The 19,277-nt window shown below is 38.0% G+C and overlaps 1 protein-coding gene across 1 annotated transcript in view; it reads right to left on the minus strand.

The window, feature by feature from the left end:
* Nucleotides 1–19,277, minus strand: part of DYNC1I2 (dynein cytoplasmic 1 intermediate chain 2) — a gene marked incomplete at its 5' end in the record, with an annotated part of 146,639 nt that overhangs the window by 59,052 nt on the left and 68,310 nt on the right. The window contains 2 exons of the mRNA XM_080798522.1: nucleotides 11,125–11,189; nucleotides 15,834–15,924. The remainder of the gene's footprint in view (nucleotides 1–11,124; nucleotides 11,190–15,833; nucleotides 15,925–19,277) is intronic.

The following is a 19,277-nucleotide window of genomic DNA, read 5'->3' on the forward strand; positions in this document are numbered from 1 at the left end:
CTAGAACTTGACACTGCAGAATGAAACTGTAGAAAAGAAAGGAAAACAAAACAACAACAATAAAAACCAACCCTGGAAATAACCCAAATGTCCATCAGCTGGTGAATGGATAAAATTGTAATATATCCATACAGTGGAAAACTACTCAACAACAGAGAGGAATAAACTACTCACATGTGTAATGGCATGAATGAATCTTGAAAACATCACGTAAAGTCAAAGCCAGACAGAAATGACTACATACTGTATGACTGCATTTCTGTGAAATCTTAAACAAAGGAGAACTATGACAAAAGCAAATCAGTGGTCACCTAGGGCTGAAATAGAGAATGGCTCACTGCCAAGGGGGCATAAGGGAACTTTTTAGAATGATGGAAGTGTTTTGGTTGCTGTGGCTTTGTAGTAAGTCTTGCAATCAGGAAGTGTGTGACCTCCATTTTTTTTGTTCTTTTTCAGAATTGTTTTGGCTATTTGGAGTACCTTGAAATTCCATATGAATTTTAGGATGAATATTTCTATTTCTCCTGAAAGGGCCATTAGGATGTTACTGCAGAGTGTATTAAATCTGTAGATCTGTTCGGGGAAGATTGCTATCTTAACAGTAGTAAGTCTTCCAATTTATAATCAGACTATTTTTCCATTTATTTAGCCCTTTGATTTCTTTTAGCAGTATTTTGTTTTGTTTTGTTTTCAGTGTACAAGTCTGGCCCTTCTTGGTTAAATTTTACCCAAGCATTTACTTTTTAAAATGCTATTATAAATGTAATTGGTTCTCTAATTTCCTTTTGGGATTGTTCATTGCTAGTATATAAAAAACCAGCTGAGTTTTGTGTGTTAATCTTGTATCCTGCAACTTTGCTGCATTTATTTGCTTTAACAGCTTTTTGGTAGATTCTTTAGGATTTTCTCTTTCTCTGTCTCTTAAGTGTCCTAAAATTTCTATCTCATTGTGATTAAAGAATCACTGGCCAAATAAGGATGCTTACTTGTTTTTCAAATCCTAAAATCTGATTATGTAACTAAGGGTATAGCCATAGACTGCAATGCTATGAAGCCATTAAAATTAGCATGGTGGTTCTCTATGTGCTGATGGCAAATGACTTCCAATATAATTTATAATTGGAAAAAGTAAAGTACAGGAGAGTTTACTGAGAATTATTCCCTGTGTATAAAAACGAAGAAACATATCCATGTGTGTACTATTTTCACAAAGATACACAAGAAGTGAATTAATAATGAATGTTTCTAGAAAAGAAGGTTAGTTGTCTTGGGACCTAGGGTAAAACAAAGACTCTCGGGTGGCCCATTCAATCTTTTAAAAAATATGTAAATTTGTAAACAAGAAAAACACACAAAAAACCACCTATGTATGTTTTTATTTCATTTTAACACTTAAAAAAACCTCATTATCAACATTGATGAGAAAGACTGTAATGGCTAAGAAAAGGTCACTATTCCAGATATTAGTTCAAACCACTGTTACCCCTACTTAAGCTGGCAGGGCTGAGGAGTCATAGTCAGCATTAGTACTGAAGTGGTTTTTGTTTGGGGGGGATGGCTGGGGAGATTTACACTTTTAAACTTCTCAGAATAGTTTGTAAAAGAGGGTAGAAATAGAAGAAAAATGCATTTCTTGAACATATTCCTATCCAGAATTACACTTGAACTCAATATGCCCACTTATGGAAAGTTTATAAAAGTAACGTTGAACATACAGCAGGGTTTCATTTATATAAAATTTTAAAGCAGGCAAAACTCATCTAATGCTGTAAGTCAGAACAGTAGCTGTAAAGGTATGGGGGTACTGACTGGAAAGTGGCATGGGAGGTTTGTGGGGTGCTGGTAATGTTACATATCTTGGCTTGGGTGCAGGTTACATAAATTTATATAATCTATAAAAATTTATTGTACAATTATACATTGTAAAAGTATATAAATTTTATGTATTTATATAATCTGTAAAAAAAATTATACCCTTACGAAGGATCTTCTTTACTGTATCTATATTTAATAAAAAAAAAAAAGAAGATAAGAAATAAGTAGCATATTGAACTGTGGCACTTCAGCCAACCAACAAACATATAAACCAGCAGAAAGATACCAAATCAGATAGATATACCCAAATCAGGAGAGGAAGAAATTTGCAAGGAATAGAAATGTATTATACTATTCAGTGATCTAGGCATCTCAAAATTTTGTAGGGACTTTAATAAGTCTATCCCAGGCAGTCAACTATAGCATTTATAAATGTTTGTTGACAACCTTGTGACATGCATTTTCATCAAAGTTTATGATGAAATTATGTTACAAAAAAGAAAATTGTAGTTGCATTAGCAATGCATGAGGCTCTCTGGTAATTATATTTTTAGTGTTCTTCTGTAAAATGTCACTTGTTTGATTATAACTTTGCTAAAATGAGATGTGCTAAAATTTAAGATATACATTCCTATGGCCTTTTTACCAGGCAAAGAGCACGCAGCATTTCTCAGGACCTTTTCATAAATACTGTATCTCTCTTATTTTTTCTACATGTTAACCTGCTAATATTTCACTGTGATTGTCTAAGTTCATGAGGGTTCTACAACCCTGCTTCTGTGACCTTACATTGTTCATCTTTTATATGTTAACAGCTCCTTCCAAAGTCATTTGTGTTTTTAAAATGTTCCAGATACTTCCTTCACCTTCAAGAAATGTAGTTGACCTTGTCTGTCAGACATTGGCACAACTTACTTATGTTCTTCCAACTTTGGGAACTATCTTAACTTTCCCATTTCCTCTCATGCGTAAATGAAGTTCTTTAAGAAGCTATCTTCACTCAGGGGAGTGTTCATGAGGTGGCCAGCAAATCTCTCCTCATAATTTAACAGCATTACTTTACTACCATCCTTATTATTGTTCTAGTCTGTATTTTTCCCTTTGGAGTGTTTGCTGCATTGTTAACTTAATATAGGTTTTTTTTTCATTATTTCCTCTACTTGTCTTGATGCACATATTTTCTTTCCTAGTGTCAAAATAAGGTGATGGTAAATTATGAGTCCCTTCTGAGCTGAGGATACTTTTGTAATCTGGTAACCTTTGGCAGGAAGCACATATCCTAGTGAATGATGGAGCACTTAAGAGTGATTCACCACTGAGCATTACAGAAAATAGGCTGAGGGTTCAAAAATTCAAGGCAAGTTCCTTCTCCTCAGCGTGGTGTATATACTGTGCTCTCACTTTTCTACCCCCTATTATGTGGTTAAGAGAGAGGAGATAATGATGGCTTCTTAAAGTTACCTATAATGCACTCAAAACTCTGTTAGGTGTAATGGTTTTAAAAGGTAGAATGAAAACACAGCTAGAAGATCAACACAAAAGGAATCATTTTCTGATAGAGAAAGCAAGGCTTGCATGCCTCCTGATACACACATGCAACTCCCATTAACTGTAATGGGAATTATGAGGGCCCTGTTAAAGGAGTATGTACCCCTCCAAGTGTGGTAGGGAGATACTCTTTCACCCCCAGTATTTCTTGTATTGATTTGGTTTCTTTGGTAGGATCAATCTTGTATTATTCTTTTAAAGTTACTATTGGGTGTTCAGTGTGTTGTCTTTCTAATGTAAGCATGGAAAACAATTACTGGTTGGCAGGCAAAACATTGTTAAACAACCACAAACCCTGTGTGAAGTTCAAATCAGACCCAGATTGATTAATCTTCGGGTTCAAAGTCTTGACCTGTAACATTCCTCTTTGAATAAATATTTATTCAACATTTGACCTTACTGACTTTAGGCAAATTTCAGCATGGTTATGACTTTCTACATTAACATGGAAATGAGCTTCTAATTATACAGAACTGTTGATTAACAACATGTACAGATTTGCATAATGGGAGAAGAACTTTGGTTTGTTCAGTGATCTTTCCAGAAATCTTGACCACTGACAGAAGCTTAGCTTTTAAAATGTTGTCTGTGTAGGGGCGCCTGGGTGGCTCAGTCAGATGATCATCTGCCTTTTGATTTCAGCTCAGGTCATGATCTCGTGGTCGAGAGATCGAGTCCTGCATCGGGCTCTGCCCTGAGTATGGAGTCTGTTTAGGATTCTGTCTCTTCCTCTCCCTCTGCTCCTCCCCCAGCTCTTGCACACGCACTCTCTTTCTCTCTCATAAAATAAATAAAAATGCCTCTGTGTATGTATAAATATAATAAATACATAATATATAAATATAGATATTTATACACTAGGAAATATTTATGCAACATAACACTCTCCTGAGCTCTCCAGCCATACATCCAACTCTCTGGAGGCTGGATATCTTCTGGAGATCCTACAGGCACCTCAAATTCAACATGTCATAAAATGACCTGTTCTTTTTCCCAGTAAGCCTGCTAACTCCCCTGTGCCCAGTCTCACTGAATGAAACCATCATTCCTCCAGTTATCCAAGCACAATCCTGCCAAATCATCCTTTTCAGATTTCATCTCTCATCATTGGATTCCATTTCCTAAATATTTTCTGCAGGCCATGGAAAGGGATCTCTGAGGCTGTGTGAGCAGGCTCCAGCAGGCATGACTAGCTAGTATCTGTGCAGGCAGGTGGTCTTCTGCAACAGCAGGAAAATGAGAATCCAGCCACAGGGCAAAGTCCAACCAAGCCCTGGGCCCAGAGAACTAAGAGGATAGGGAGAAAATTCGATAGTGATGAAGGAAGCCAGGGGTGGAAACATAGATGAGAGGTATGTTCCTAGAATTGGGATGGCAGGCAGGGACTTGGTCACACATGTCCTAACAAAAGTTGCTAGAAGATATAGGTGAGAACTGGATCAGCATTACAGGTGACTTTAGGCAGAGCCAAAGAGGTATGGGTCCCCTAGTCCTTATATTTCCCTGACCCTATTAACCTTAAAGCCTGGAATAGCAATGAAGGAACAGGTGGAGTTAGATGATCCCAACTGTCAGCTTCTAGGACTTTGGGCCCAGAGACATTATCACATCAGCTATCACGGGTGCCATCCGTATCTCTCTCACCAATTGCCCTCTCATCATTTTAACTTACTGCCTATGAAGCTTTTCTCTGAATAATTGCACAATTTTAAAAGAACAGTATTTGTGTCATCAGTGTAGGCTGCTTACAGGTGTATCCTGGACTATCAAGGTACCTGAGTGAAGACAATAAATTGCAGGGGCACAGGCCCCTACTGTGCTTGGTGCGGTTGGGTCCCTGGCCCTAAGACCTATGTCCAGCCCGTGATGGGCTCTCAAGAAATAGTTGTTGAAGTTTGGATGGATTACATTGTAATTATAATAGTACTTACTACCTTGGACCTTACAGATTTACAATTCTAATAGTTCAGATGTCACAAACTGGAATCTTGCTTTTCTCATTGGAACAAAATAAACAAGGAAGATTAGGAGTGACCCCTGATAGACTGTTTGCATGCAGCTGTGTAGCAAAACATTTGGGTTAAAATCAGTGAATGTACTACTTATAAATCATTTTGTGACATTCAGAGAACTAATGGAAATCAGAGAAAAATTATTAGTATACTCAGAAACAAATAGGCAAAGAAAAAGACAGTTTGCAATAGAGTACGTACAAATGGTTAATGTGTGTGAAAATGATAATTCCTAGTAGTGAACCTATGCAAATTTAAATAAGGAAGTATAACTTTGTAGCTCTCACGTTAGAAACTATTTAAAAGTTCCAGGCCTCAACAGTTGGACAGATATTCTTACCTGCTTTCAATAAGTGTATATGCTATTGTTGCACCTTTTAGGAAAATAATTTTCAGTGCTTGAAAAATGTTTGCATCATTTAACAGCTTGCTCAACACCTTGAACAAAAATAATTACAAAATTATTTGTAAATAATTACATCTTACAGAAAATAATTTTTAAAAGAATATTTACAAACATTTTCATGACCTTTAAAAAGAGTTGTGAACAATTTAGAAGAAATCTGGATGTCCAACTACAGAGAATAATGGGAGTCAACTGTGGCATAGGCAACATGGCAGAAACATTTACCACTGCTGAAATTATGTTTCAGAAGAGCTGATGATGTGAGAAAACCCCTTGTTATAATGGCAAGTGAAAAATATAAAAATATAAGTTTACATAGAAGGTATGACTTCAACAGTTCTACAGAGGGAAAAAAAACTAAGGGGAAATTAGCTAATAAGTCAACAGTGAATGGCTCTGGATGGTGAGACAGCAGGACCCAGAGGAGAAGTTGGCAAAGAAGAGTTAAATGGTCCTAGAGAGAAAGGTGTTCACATGGGCGTGGCTATAAATACCCTTCAGAAAGATCCAAATATTCTTAGAAAGCATGGTATCATCCATATAACAGACATAGGAAATGTGACATCAAAGAAAATGGCATCTTTAGCAGCTTTTGGACAGTTAAGGCTCAGAGAGCCTTGCCTTGTGGGAAGAACTTGATGCTGAGACAGTGTTTGTCAAACTGTGTTCCATAGAATCCCTGAATTCTGTATGAGTATTTTTAGAAAGGCCATAAGCTTCTGATTCAAATTTCTTTGGTGTCTACATTGCCATAAAAACTACAATTAACCCCATTAACCCCAGTTTCAAATGTCTGTGTTTACCAAAGTGTGCTGTTTGATAAACTTATATAAGAAGTAAATGTTAAATGTTATAAAGCTGAATGTGTGAAATAAATCCATGCTGAGAAAATGCTGGTCTTACCTATCTTGCATATTGGGGTTAATGACAATTTTGTTAGGGAAAAAAAAAAAGGTTCTGCTGTTTAAAAACAAAAGTGGAAACTACTGCCATCTGGCTCCCCAGGGCTCTGGTCCACAGTCCACTTCTTGGAGCTGTGCACTGTGCAAAAGTGGTAGATATTGAGTCAAGGCTCACATTATGAATGCTAATGAGTCTGGGAGTTATCTTGACGGCAACAGAGAATCACTGATGCATTTTTAACCCGAGGTGTTACATGTTCTAATTTATATTTTAAAACAGATTTTTGGTAGCTGACTTCTCTATTTCATAGGGTTTCAGGGTGAAGTAAGGAAAGAAAAAAGAAATACATGAAAAGTATTTAGAAAAATGACTATCACATAGTAAGTGTCCAACGATGTTTATGTTTATGATTATTACTGTTACTACCGTGATGACTTTTCCAGGGAATACAGGAATAGAGGAAGTATACATGTAGGGAGAATCTTTCTCTACCCATACTTCCAACAGACAATTTGAGATTTAGAAACCTTTGGGAGCAGTAATTCTTCAACTTTTTTAACTCATTAGAAAAATGGATGGAAAATGCAACCTCTCCTTGAATAAAGTCACCTACACACAAAATATTGCACACAATTTTGTGAATGGGAAAAGGATCCTTTAAAGCCCCTATGATGTAAAGCTCTAGACTTCCTGGGGTCCCAGGTGGGACAGGGAGGGAGCTGCAGTTCCTGTAGACTGTGTCTGCAGGGCAGTACAGTAAATGTGGTGATAGAACCCATACACATTTAGAATTTTAAAATAGCCACTAGTCCCATGCAGCCAACATTCACCGAGTAAAACTGTGTGTCATGTCCAGACCTATGTTGAACATTATGGAAAATGCAAAAATCTATCAGACAAGACCCTAGAAGTCAAGGTCTCAGATTCTGTGGTAGAGAAGTATTAGCCAATGCTCGAAGTTCAGAGGCACAGGGCCAGGAGCCAGCTTGTTGGAAGTGGCGCCTCGGTGGCTACACTCATTATTCTAAAGCTAATGGTGAATTAAAGACATATTGACTGAGCTGCTGCAACTGATAAAAGCATCCAGCAAGGCGCCATTAAGGGACTCAACAACAATGTAATGGTGGGGAAGACATTCCCAGAAAGGTATAATGACACAGCTGGAAAGCCATTAGTTACTAATGCCACTTCCAGATATCAATTATGAAATTCTGTATAAGAAAACACTTGGGGAGCACCTGGGTGGCTCAGTCAGTTAAGCATCTGCCTTTAGCTCAGGTCACAATACCAGGGTCCTGGGATTGAGCCCCATGTTGGGCTCCCCTCTCTCTTGCTATCTCTCCCCCCACCCAAATAAATAAGTAAAATCTTTTTTAAAAAGAAAGAAAACACTTGGCATATAATAGCACATAAGATTATATCTGATTTGTTACAGAGAACAACATACACCTTTTAAAAGATTTTTTTAAAAAAATCTCTTATGTTTTCAGGTAAGAAAAGTGGCTAATTACCAGCAGAAACTGCTGAGTGAAAATTCATAACATGATACATGCCTGTTGGGTAAATATTGCCACCAAATAAAAAAATTAATGGAAATGCAAAATTGTACATGGTATTGTGCTGATTGATAAGACTGTGGCTCTGGCTTAAAGTAATTTGATTAATTTCCAATGTAATTTGTGGAAACTCCCTCTTCAATGTAAAGCTACATTTAATCTAAAGAAAATTAAGCAGCCAAAGTCTCTGCCTTCTAAGTATTAATGCATTTACTCATTCACTCAACAACCATTTACTGAGAGTGCTCTGTGTCAGGCATGGTCCTGGGTACCAGGAAACATTGTCAACAATACAGTCAAGGTCCCTGTACTCCTGAACAATATAGCCCGAATAAATAATGATCAACTGTGATAAGTGCTATGAAGGAACAAACCTGGGGTAGATAATAACAGACTGAAGATCTTTTAGGATAAGGTGGTCAAGGGAAAGCCTTTGAGGGGTTAATACAAAGACCACAACTGTAATGTGGCCAGCCTTGAAAAGGCAATCAGGGGAAGAAGGAGTGGCATTTTTTCGCTAGTAGGCATCTGAACCCCTCTTAAGGCCTTCTCACTGTGTGAGTCCTGGTGAGAAGCAGACTTCTCCAAAGCCCACTAACTCACTTTCCTAGTCTTCCTTGCATTTGGGTTTAGGTGCATGACCCAGGCTTTGACAGAGAGTTACCTGCCCAAGGCAGTGAATCAGGAGCCACTGATACCATTGAAGCAGAGCCAAGAATTTCTTTTGGTGGCAATGTCTATAGTAGCAACATGCAGTTTCTGGAGCAATGACTCCAGGATTCCTTTGTGTAAGAGAGCTTTGCCTTCAGAGGCAAAGGCAACAGAGTCCTCTTCAGACTAGTTCCGGGCATGACACTGCTTGCAGGTCTGTTAGTCTACCTTTGCTTTGTTTCTTGTTCTCCAACCTGGTACTCCAGCCTTCCTGGAAATTCTGTGAACCACTCAATATACTCCAGTGCATTTCACTTAGGTTTCAACCAGCCATGGTCCATTTCTGGGGAGTCCATCTAAGTATTCCAACAGATAGGGGAGAGGGGTGGAGAGAATGTATGGGAGCACACTGCAGTACTGAAGAACATTGCAAGTACAGGCATGTATAAAAGCCTGAAAATGGGAGGGCGGGTGAGAGAGAGCTTGGAGTGTTTGAGGAACTGAGAATAAACTGAAGAGGTTGGCATTAGTGAGAAAGGTGGCGAGCGGAGAAGATGGATACAGCCAGTCAAGAACCAGAGCAGGGAGGTAGCCATAGTAGAAGTCAGGAAAGTGCCAGACGTACCCTTTTTTCAGGGAGATGTAACTAGCTCTCGTGTCCTAATCAGATGTGTGTCTACTGGTCAGCAGGACCCTAAGGGAGGGGTGAAGGGTTTTGCCACTTCATAACAGAGTTGCCACTCTGCTGTACAAGTTATTCCAACCACACTCTACTCAGAAGGCTGAGGCTAGGCTTGCCATTTCCAACCCAATAATCTCTCTGTCTCTCCTTTGAAGTACCCAGGCAGTCATCTCTAAAGGTATTAATAGTATTAATTTGGGGGCGCCTGGGTGGCTCAGATGGTTAAGCATCTGCCTTTGGCTTGGGTCATGATCCCAGGGTCCTGGGATTGACTCCCGTGTTGGGCTCCCTGCTCAGCAGGGAGTTTGCTTCTCACTCCTTCTCTGCTCCCCCTGCTTGTGCTCTCTCGCTTTCTCCGTCAACAAATAAGTAAAAATAAAATCATTTAAAAATAGTATTAATTTGGTTATATGTTTTTGAGGATTTGTCCTATCTACCATTAGACAGCTAACTCTCTGAGGGCACAGTGTGGGGGAGAGGGGATTATGATATGCTTTGGACTAAGATAGATCTGGATTTTTTTTTTTTTTTGGTCCTGTCAGTTACAAATTACATGCTCTCACACAAAATTGCTTCACCTCTCTGAACCACAGTTTTCTCATCTGAAAAATGAGGATATTAGTACCTAGTTGAAGTTTATACACACTGTAAATGACCACACAGTGCCCACAACATAGTACAAACTCTGTCAATCACACGGTAGGTACTTTATAAACATTAGCTCCTTTACTCCTTAGTATTTCAGTGAATTGAACAGGATCTTCAGCAGCTAGGAAAACAATATAAAATTCTTGCTTTTTATACTTACTTTATTATGAAATGCTAATTTAAAATAGATTATACTGCTTTCTTAGTTCAGAATTTAATCTTTAAAATTTCCTTTTTTTTTTTTTAAGATTTTATTTATATCTGACAGAGAGAACACAAGCAGAGGGAGCTGCAGGCAAAAGGAAAAGCAGGCTCCCTGCTGAGCAAGGAGCCTGGCATGAGGCTCCATCCCAGGACCCTGGGATCATGATCTGAGGCAAAGGCAGATGCTCAACCAACTGAGCCACCCAGGCATCCTGAAAATTTCCTTTTTCTTAAAAATTTATTTTTTCTGGAAAATTCTCCTAAAGGTTTATTGCCATTCATTCAGTTCACTCCAGTGAAGTTACTTAAAAAAATTTTTTTTCAACATTTTTCCCCTTCAAGTTTCCCTAAAGAAATACTATAAAGTATAATTAAAACCCTGTATCCAAGGTAGATTTGTTATCCTGCGAAACAGAGGGAGATATTATTCAAGTCCTGACTGTCTTAACCAAAGTATTCCCTTATATAATATTTCCTGACCTTGAGTCTTTTTCATTTTAAGAACTTGAAACTGTATATGCTCTATGGGTTAATCATAAGAGGCTAATAACTTAAAAACATTACAAAACAAAAACCCTAGAGCTCCCCAAGCCCATTGCTTTGCTGAGTTGCTTAAACAGTCTAATCTAATGAACTGAGTGTCTTTTAGAATTCTTTTCTTTCCTCCTTAGCCCCTAATCCTTTAATACATTTACTGACCTCTGTCTTCTTCTGATTTTTTTCTCCTGTTTCCTTGGATTTTGGCATAGTTTCTCTTTCCAAGTCTGGAGTATGCAAAGGGAAAAAAAGGTTGTTCTGTCAATGCATGACGCGTCTCTTCCAATGGCATATGAGACAAAGCAGTCAGGATGAAGGATTCATTTTTCTTTCTCCTCTATTTGCAGAAGAACTTGCAACCAGGGAGAGGCCATACAAGGAATGTCTTGATTTACATAACGGAGTTTGTAAATGTTTACAATGTCATTGTTTAATGTCATTTTTGAAAACCCACACTCCTCTTTTTAAAAAACTCCATACTCTTGGCATTGTAGTAGGACTCCTGGCACTGAGGGTACCTACTAGCCCTGACAACTGGAGCCAGTGAAAACAGTACTGCAACTTCCTACAGAGGGAAGGGAAGAAGCTTATGTTGATGCTAAGGCCAAATGTGAGAAATAATTAACAACTGAAGAATATTCTTATAGGATAATCAGGACCTTGTAGTCATTTCTTAGCATGTTTGCCTTGGAATTCTAATCACTAACAACAGTTCAGATTCTCAGAGGAAAGATTTTATGTCTGGTGAATACTCACAGGCAAGACAACTGGAGATGCTTATTGCAAAGAAAAGCAAAAACATAGCAAGATCTATCCATAGCATGGGAAAGGGATGCACAGGTGAGCAATTTTTTTTTTTTTTTTTTGCATTGCTTTTGAGGTAGAATTGTTTTAGGAGGATTTAATCAAGGTGACTTTGAAAGTCTGGCCTTATCCTCATGGGAAGGGTTAATCTTGTTTAATAGGGAGGAGTCAATGTTCAGTTCTGCTCTTTGGTGTAAGTTTGCATCCAAATATGTAATTTCTAGAGCTCCAAGACCAAACTCTACTTAATGAGAGGAAATCAAATATCTGACTCAACAGATTATTTTAGGGGACTAGAACAATTGTTCTGTCTTGTTTAACTTTAGGTTTCAGGTGGCATGCCTCAATGGCTCAGAGAGAACACGTTTTCATGAAGAGATTTGAACATATTTGTTCACATACTTAAAACTCAACCGTGGGGGCGGGGGGGGGGGGTTGGTGCCTGGGTGGCTCAGTTGGTTAAGCATCTGCCTTTGGCTTAGTCATGACTCCAGGGTCCTGGGATCAAGCCCGGCATTGGTCTCCCTGCTCAGCAGGGAGCCCGCTTCTCCCTCTCTTGCTCCCCCTGCTTGTGTTCTCTCTCTGTCAAATAAATAAATAAAAATAAATAAAACTCAACCAGGCTAATGTGCATCATGCCAGATACTCTCAGTGTACAAACTTCTCCCCGGCACTCCAGTAGGCTGGCTGGGTCAGTCCAGGTGTGTGTCTTTGTGGCCCTGCATGTTCAGTGGTGCAAAGGAATGGATGGAGTTAAGTCATTTGCTTTCAACTTAAAAGGTTAAGGTCCATGCTCAGCCATATTTTAAAAAGTGATTGCTACTTTAAATGGAATATTCTGCAAAACAATTAAAACAGAGCACAACACCCTAAATTCCATTTAAATTCTCATCTGATGAATATGTAAGGCTCTTATGAAGAGGCAATCGTCTTTCTCTGTTTTTCATCTTTCCTTTACAACTATCAGATCATTGAAATTAACCCATCCAGACATCAGACTTAAGGCATCTTACATGTGCCTTGCATCTCGTACGTGTTCAATGAATGTTTGTCACTACCCGTTCATGTCTCTGGATTTCCTTTAGTCTTTTATTAATTATTTTATTATTAGTTATTATTATTATTTATTTATTATTTAATTATTATTATTATTATTAGTCTTTTATTAATTATTTTACTGTTTCATAGTTCAAGGGTCTGAAATGGGTCTCACTGGGTGAAAATGATTGGCAAGGCTGTAGTCCTTTCTGGGGGTGGTAGGGGGAAATCTGTTTTTCTGTCTTTTCCAGATTCTTGAGACTACCTGTATCCCTTTGATCACAGCCACCTTTCACCTTCAAAATTAACAATAGCCAGCCAAATCTTCTCACATTGCATCATTCTGACATTTTTTCTGCATTCTTTTCCACATTTAAGGACCCTTGTGATTTCATTGAACCCATCTGAAGCATTATCATCATCATCATTATCACCATCATCTCCTTCTTTTAAGGCCAGCTGAGGAGCAACCTTAATTCCATCTGCACCTTAATTCCCTTTTGCCATGAACAATATATTCATGAACTCTGATAGTTAGGATGTGAAAATCTTTGGAAGGCCATTACTGTGACTACCACACCCCTCAGTCAGACCATAAACTCCTTGGTGTCACATTTTTCTATTTCTCACAGCAACAAGAATAGGTCTAAGTATAGATTGTGTTTTGTTTGGTTATTGAACTAACACAGTAAAAGTCTCAAAGGGTGATCTACGGAGTTTCGGTGGTCTTTGATGTTTCAGATATTATGTCAGTTGCATTAAAATTCAAGTATGAAAAATAGGGACTTAAAAAAACCCAAAGAAATAACTTTCATTGCCTGTACAAGTTTATAATATTTGAATAAAAAAAAAAGAAGAAAAGAAATTTTTGTGACAGTGTCTGCAAAAACAAGTGAGTAAGCCAAGAAAAAAGACACAGGGTCTGTGAAACAGAGCAGGCAATATAGGATGTGGGAGAAGGGAATTCTCAGCATTTAACAGGCATTTAACACAACCAAACCAGATGGGAGCTGGCCAACGTGGGACTCCAGTAGGATATCAGTAAAACAATTAAAATGGAACTGCTAGATTACTTGATACATCTAAATGAACTGGAAGGATGCTTATACTTCTTTCAGAGAGTCTGAGGATGAATCCCCAAAACTTACACAAATGAAAATCTGAGGCAATTATTGCCAGAAAAAACAAATAATGTACCATAAAGCAAATGTATTTGTGGTATACTGTGTAGTCTGCTGTGAATAATGTTAACAGCATGATAATTATGTAAACATTGAATACTGATTGAATGAAATTATGTTATAACTCCATAGGAAGATGAAGAAGAGAGGAAGGAGAGACTATGATGGTAAGAAACAAATTCTCATTTTCCATAGCAGATAGATAAAATCTAAAACCGAAGAAATAGTAGCCTAAGAATATTATTTGAAACAAGGATAAATAGGGGCACTGGGTGGCTCAGTCGGTTAAGCGTCCAACTCTTGATTTCAGCTCAGGTCATGATCTCAGGGTCGTGAGATCGAGCCCCGCATTGGGCTCTGTGCTGAATGTGAAGCCTACTTAGGATTCTCTCTCTCCTCCCTTTACCTTTCCCAGCTTGTGTGTGTACACTATCTCTTTCTCAAAACTTTTAAAAACAAAAACAGAAAAGAAAGAAAGATAAACAGGTAAAAGAGCAGATATTATCAGTGGGGAAATTTGTGGCACAGCCCTTATACTATTATTTGACTGTTTAAATTACATATGTACATTAACTAAAAATTAAAACAAAAATCTGTCCACATTTTGAAAAATTTTAAAAAATGCAGGCATCACTTACAAAGGTAAAAATCCCTATACATGACTCTCTCCGTCTCTCTCGCCTACGGCAAGTAATAGTCCACAGGAACGTTCATTCTAACCAAAGTGATATTTGTTTTGTTCCTTGATTCTAAAAATTGAAACACTCCAGAATGATTTAGCCAATTAACAAAGCAATGAGATGGGCCAGGTAAAGGTCCTGGTGGTGTCCGTACAGAGTGATGAGAAAGACTGGACTGGGATGGCAGGATACTTCAGAAGAATTTAACAGAGATGAAGATGGTATCGACAAGGAAAAAGTCTTGCTTATGTTTCTGTCAAACTGTTCTCAGTTGCCTGAGTGTGCCATGTTTTCTTTCTAGTCAGTTCTTCACATGCATTTATGAACCAATCATAACTAGTTTCAACACTGCTGATATTATCTTACATATCAGAAGATGCTGAGGACTAATGCATGTATTATGAACCCTTTTACCTTATGTGTGGGGACTGTCCATGCTTACGTGGTGCGGGGTTTTTTTTTTTTTTAAGATTTTATTTATTTGACAGAGATCACAAGTAGGCAGAGAGGCAGGCAGAGAGAGAGGGGGGATGCAGGCTCCCCGCCTAGCAGAGAGCCTAATGCGGGACTCCATCCCAGGACCCCAGGATCATGACCTGAGCCAGAAGCCGGGGCCCAACCCATTGAGCCACCCAGGTGCCCCCCTGGTGCGGTTTAATAATTCTCAGAATGAGATAATTCAGTTCAATTCAGCTTTAGCAAAACCTCCTCCCTCTGTTCTGCTATCTTATTTTTTTCATCTCCCCACCTTCCAATCTAATTATGATAAGCATTGGTTGGCCAACAATTTAAGCAGCAGTGAAACAAGATTTTGGAAATTAGAACTGTCTCAGGAATTTAGCACATACGGTTATCCCCAGCTTCTTGATTGTATGAATTTTTTTCTTAGGTACCAAGGTTGTTGGGCGAGATAGTAGATTTACAGGTTAGTTTTCTTCTACTTGTTTTCTGGGTTAATTAAGAGTCCCTAAACTTTGTTACACATTTTCCCACTACGTTGTGGGGTTTGATTAGCTGGTTCCAGGAAGAGGCGCCAGAACTGGAGCAATCAGCCCAAGCAAGCCAGGCAAAGAAAGATGTGGAGGCAGCCTGAGGCAAAGCAACAGCTTCCACGACCAAGGACAGTGGCTCCATCCTACTACAGTTCATTCATTCAGCCAGTACTTACTGAGCAGCCCAGTGCGTGGCACTATTCTTGCTGCTGGGGCCACATCTGCAGTGTCACGATTCTGCCTGATTGTATCTTTTTCAGAAGTAGCCTTGCAAATGAAAAAGAATACAGTTAAAATTTCTATCCCCTAATAAAGATCCAACCCAGAGTTCTTACCTGGCTGCATTTGGCCACAAGTTTCACGGGAAACAGGCTTTCCCATGAAATCTGCAGTGTCCCCGGCTTCTGATGCCTTAGGGGAAACGAGCTTCATTTCCACCTTAGTTCGTCTTCTTCAGACTGTTCGCCCACCCTACCACCTCCTGGGGAAAGAACTAGACTCCATGAAAAGCCACAGCTACTCTGTAGTAGAAATCAGTCCCTAATGATATTACACTTGCACAAATTGAAATGGGGTTAAAAGCTCAGATTGTGGATTCTTAGATTTCTTGCTAAGCTGGAAGCTTTTATGGGCTCACTTTAAATTGAGAGGCAGAGTTTAGACCCTTTTGTTACTTAAGAGACTGAGCAAATTAGCAAGTCCGAGGCAAATCTTTTTTGATTACTGAACTATTACAAATGCCTCCTGGCCAAAGAATAACCTTTCTCCAAAGGGAAATGTTCAGTGGGACCTTTTGCTTAAATTCATAAACTCTGTTAAAGCAAATCTCTCACATTTCCATTAAGTCAGTAAATTACTTCCAGGGGAAGAGGATAAAATGCCAACGATAAAATGGCTGGACTATATTAATGATGGGAGGTGGGGCTGCAAAGGTAGAAGAATTGATGCTACATTTACGGTGCAGAGAATTTCAGTCTCTTTCACGTGCTGGGCTAAATGTAAATGATGTCACCTTCTCCTCCCCTAGCGAGAGGCAAAGTTATCAGGCTGCAGAAGCTTCACTGAATGCGTTGTGTGGCTGACATTAAAATGACTACAAGGTTATTTCTTTCCATATCTATTCCCTTGAAATTTTTTTCAAGATTTTATTGTAGATGGGAAAAATGTAGATGCATAATGCTACAGGAAACAAAGCCCTAGACACATTCTTGCTACTGGATTATTGCCATTCTATCTCAATGCTGATTGAAATCCAAGACTTGGTATCAAAGCCTTAATGAGATGCTGGCAAATATCTTTCTGCCCCACTGGAAATGTAATCTTTCTATTGAACATTTTGTCCCAGTGAATTTCATCCGCAATAGCATTTTGCATTTGAATCAGAGAGGTCAGTGCTTGATAGCAGACCATGTGGTGCTGGCTCTGTTCGCTTTGGGATGAAATTGATCCCCGAAGGTGTTCAAAGTACAGCAGCGAGTCATTATATATAATTAGCTCATTGTTTCATTCAGATGATTAAAGTCATAACTGCTGCTCAATTTGTTGTGTTTCTAAAAATCAGATTTTCCTATCAAAATGACTTACCACTTCCCATGTCCACAATGCTCCCAAATATAGAGAATTAGTATACTGTCTCTAAAATGCATCTTCTATGTTCAAATTAATTTACTTAAGGAAACTCATGTATGTCATAACAGTTGTCCCTAAAAGAGTCATATTTTTCTACATTTTTCTCAGTTTTATTTGAATGAAGTAGCTCATGCTGTGAACTTAGGCTAAAATTTAAAGTTAAAACACTATGTTTATTGTCTAACCATTAGCGACTCCTGAGCCTTTGAACTGAGTTAATTACCAAGCAAAGTGCTAAATTGTATTCTTATTTGCTAAGGTTGAAATAGCAGAAAAGGGAGCATCCAGCTAGTTGTCTTCTATACAGATTAAAAGCAATAACAAAACACACTTGCAAATATTTGGCTTGGGAATTAATTTAGTCCATATCTGTAAGCAATGAAGCATATTTCTAGAGTAAATGAGCAATAAAGCGTATTTCTAGAGTAAATGTTAGATATGCGTGTGCATGTATGCATATGCATATACATATATATTGCATACATTATATGTGTGTGTGTGTATACATGTTTTTACAGTAAATGTTTGCCACCAAAATATAAAAATTGTTGCTTTTCATGCTGAGCTAACATCAAAAGATTAAGCATTTAACTGCTATGTGGGCATGGCTTTTACAAGTAAATTTGCACATCAAAAAGGCCTAGCATATTCCCTTTTAAATTCACTTAATTTGAATAGTGACAGCTTACTGTTCTATGCAATATGATCAATTTAATCAAAAAATGAATAGAATTACTAGAGAGATTTGCCTATATTAACAGACCAAAAGATTGGGCTACAAACCCAGTTATTGGGATTGTGAGTATAGAAGAAATTCAAGAAAATGATCCATTAGTAAATAAAAGAATTTTAACTTTGAGTAAAAATAAGACCTATGACAATTGGTTATGAATCTGTTAAATATGAAGGAAAAAAGTGAAAATTTTGGTATGATAATTTAGTAGGCCAACTATTTTTCTCTAAGTAGAAAATTAATTCATAAAAATATTTATTTATTTATTTATTTATTTATTTTAAAGATTTTATTTATTTATTTGACAGGCAGAGACCACAAGCAGGCAGAGAGGCAGGCAGAGAGAGAGAGGGGGAAGCAAGCTCCCCGCTGAATAGAGAGCCCGATGTGGGGCTCGATCCCAGGACCCTGGGATCATGACCTGAGCCAAAGGCAGAGGCTTTAACCCACTGAGCCACCCAGGCACCCCAATTCTTAAAAATATTTAAATGTGGCTGCTGAATTATACAATCTATGTTCAAAAACTTAACATTGTACAAAAACTTTGAACCAGCGATTCCACTTTTCAGAAACTATACTAAGAAAATTAGGAATTTAAAAAGGAGGTATAAAGGAATTTAGTTACAATTATTATAGTGCTGTTACTTATAAAAACAAAAACATTGGAAAAGCCCAACAATCTCACACTAATGGTTTAATTATCCACATTTAATATAAAGCATATAGAGCCTACATAATAGAATACTATGTAGCTATTAAAATTACATTGTAGAAATATAATTGCAGAATTATTGATATGGAAATATATTTGTAATATTATACTGCCTTAAAAAATGCAGTTTATACAAGAGTATATATGTATGGTCCCACATATGTGAATATACGTATGGATGCATATGTGTGTATTTTTGGGAAAAGTAGCCACCAAGATAAAGTGTGATTTCTAAGTGATGGGTTATGTGTGCTTTTTTCATTTTCATTTTGTTTCTCTTTTTTTGATTTGCACATTAAAAAAAATCACAACAGGAATGAATTGCTCCATAGTGCCAGAAGCATTTTGTATTGTTCCAGCCACAATTAAACCTGGCTTTGACATTATCCTCTTAAAACCAAGGGAATCCAATCAGTAATTCTCTGACCCCCTCCTTTTTCTTGAGATTATAAAAGAACCCCCAGGACATTGGAGAAGGGCCTCTGCTGTGGAGTTCATTGTGGTTGGTTCTCCTGATTCTCCTCACCAATGTAGTATGTTACTTTT

This window comes from Martes martes, assembly GCF_963455335.1.
Source record: "Martes martes genome assembly, chromosome: 3".
Taxonomy (NCBI): Eukaryota; Metazoa; Chordata; class Mammalia; order Carnivora; family Mustelidae; genus Martes; species Martes martes.